Source organism: Pygoscelis adeliae, unplaced genomic scaffold (assembly GCF_000699105.1).
Source record: "Pygoscelis adeliae isolate BGI_AS28 unplaced genomic scaffold, ASM69910v1 Scaffold74, whole genome shotgun sequence".
Lineage (NCBI taxonomy): Eukaryota > Metazoa > Chordata > Aves > Sphenisciformes > Spheniscidae > Pygoscelis > Pygoscelis adeliae.
Window position 1 is genome coordinate 183,041 of NW_008824665.1, and position 2,745 is coordinate 185,785.

Consider the following 2,745-nt stretch of genomic DNA (forward strand, 5'->3'; position numbering starts at 1 on the left):
TCAGGTTGGATGGGGCTCTGAGCAACCTGATCTAGTTGAAGATGTCCCTGCTCATTGCAGGGCTGGTTGGACTAAATGACCTTTAAAAGTCCCTTCCAACCCAAACTATTCTATGATTCTATGATCCAATATAATATTTCGTAATGAAATCTGGGAAGCAAAGATGTGGGACTCCTTGCAATTTCAGATCAGTTTTCAGAAGCAATTTCTCAAGACCCTTCTGTTACAAGGGGTACATGCTCTCAGAAAATCAGCATGGAGAGTGAATGAATGAAGGAGTCAAAGTTATGGTGGCCAAATGCACAGAGTTCTGCAAGAAAAACACATTCAGTAACTTATAAAACATACTGATAGGGCTGAGATCAGCAGGTGCATCAAATATAGGCAAGAACAGGCCACTGGCCAGGCACCCCTTGGGCAAAATCTGCCCTGTAAGTCTGCCCAAACATAGGTTCACTTTTCTTCCCACAGGGCAAGAAAAATTTCAACATTTCTCGAGGTGCTGGGGTATAAGCAAGCTGTCAGAATTACATTCAGGGGCAGTCCTGCTTTGTTTTGCTCATTTACTTGTGTGTATAGGACAGGGTAAGCACCTACAAATATTTTCCTGCCTGGAACATTTGCTGGTTCACAGCAATCACTCAGAGACCCTCAACTTTGACTGCTGAATTGTTTCACATGGAGGAACTGCCCAAACCCTTGCTCCTGTGCTCAAGCAGGCATGCAGTTAACCCATATGAAAATGCCCGGCCATCTACCATGGGACCTCCAGCTGCACCGTGAACACAAAGCATCTTGCAAAATGAGATTTCTTGCACTGTCCAAAACCCTGCTGAAGCACATGCAGCTGGAACAAGGGATGGTGACACCAATATGACTAACGAATGCAGGCCATTAAGTAATCAAAAACAGAGCTTCCTACCTCGAACTCACTTAACGTTTGGGAAATTCTATCATTATGCTTTGGGAAATTACATTCACTTTTTGCCCTGGATGCTTATGGGTGTGGAAGTGCCAAAGACTTAAAATAGGAAGGGTCAAGCTTGCTTAACATTTAAATACTTGTTTGATGGAGACGATTTCAAGCAGGAAAACCTGGATTGCACATTTAAAGAAGAAAAAATCAGAAATGTGGCTAAAATCCTATGAATAAGAGGGCAGCTGAAGATATGTGTAAAAATTGCTCAGAAAAAAAACAAAACAACCATTATTTTTACATGCTAATCTGTTCCAACGGGTTGCTTGCAAACTCCAGTAGGTTGCTTGATGCTTCTCTAGCTGTCACCCCCTGGGAAATTCCTGTGACCATTAAGCATCATGGAGCTAAAACCAAAACCAACTGATATACAGGGCTTCCTTACGCTAGTTGCAACAGTGAATATTTTTCAGAACACCTGTCATCCTGGAGGAACAGGCAGGATCCATGAAGATGAGGCTGTTTTCACAACTTTATCCAAATACTGTAGCTCCTACAGCATTAGATGCACACCCCTGGGCTTCTCCTCTGGAGGGATGTTTCTGTAATAGCAGAATATTCCCCTTCTAGTGCTATAAACTAAAAGAGGAATTCTTGAATAGAGATTCCCCTTAGAGTTTGGAGTCCTCTTGCTCCCCTGATGGGACTTGTATCATTAAAGCTTACCTCTGCCAATCTTCTTTGTTACAGTGCCCTGCTATGTCAAGCACGTAGTGGTGGAAGACTTCTCTGTCTTAATGTCTGTTCACTCTGCTCCATCTTACCATGCCACATCATCCTATATCAAGACCTACTCTCAGTTCAGAAGGTTTTCCCAGAGCATTAGCTCTTTTTCGAGGTTCCAAATCCAGCTTTCTCATGTTCTCTGCTGCACCGTGAAGTCTGCTTTTCTCACCCTACACATCCAGCAGGCAATAAATTTAGTTGACAGCGGTACTACACCACTTCCCTCTCCCCCACTATCCCTCTATCCCATCAGTCACCACTGCCATATCTCTTCTTCCTGCCACCTCCTGCCTACTTGGCCTCCCCAGTTCAACCTCCCAATGTAATCCTCACTATACCCTCTGCAGCTATCCTACTCAAAAGTGCTTTTTTCCCACTGATGCTCACCAGTCCTCCAAAGCATTTGCCTTGCTTTATCATAGAATCATAGAACCATAGAACGGTTTGGGTTGGAAGGGACCTCTAAAGGTCATCTAGTCCAACCCCCCTGCCGTGAGCAGGGACATCTTCAACTAGATCAGGTTGCTCAGAGCCCCGTCCACCTGACCTTGAAGGTTTCCACGGATGGGGCATCCACCACCTCTCTGGGCAACCTGTGCCAGTGTTTCACCACCCTCAGTGTAAAAAATTTCTTCCTTATATCTAGTCTAAATCTATCCCCCTTCAGTTTAAAACCATTCCCCCTTATCCTGTCACTACAGGCCCTGCTAAACAGTCTGCCACCATCTTTTTTATAAGCCCCCTTTAAGTACTGATAGGCTGCAAGAAGGTCTCCCCAAAGCCTTCTCTTCTCTAGGCTGAACAACCCCAACTCTCTCAGCCTTTCTTCAGAGGAGAGGTGTTCCATTCCCCTGATCATTTTTGTGGCCCCCTTCTGGACCCGCTCCAACATCCCCTTTGCCTGTCAGCAGCCTCCTCCCATGCCCGACTTTTCCCAAACCCTTTTAGCACTCACAGGGTTAATGATGGAATGAAACAGCTCTGAAAGGGGAAGGGCAAAAGCTCCTAATTCACTTCCGCTTTTTTTCCTCCTCCTCCTCCCC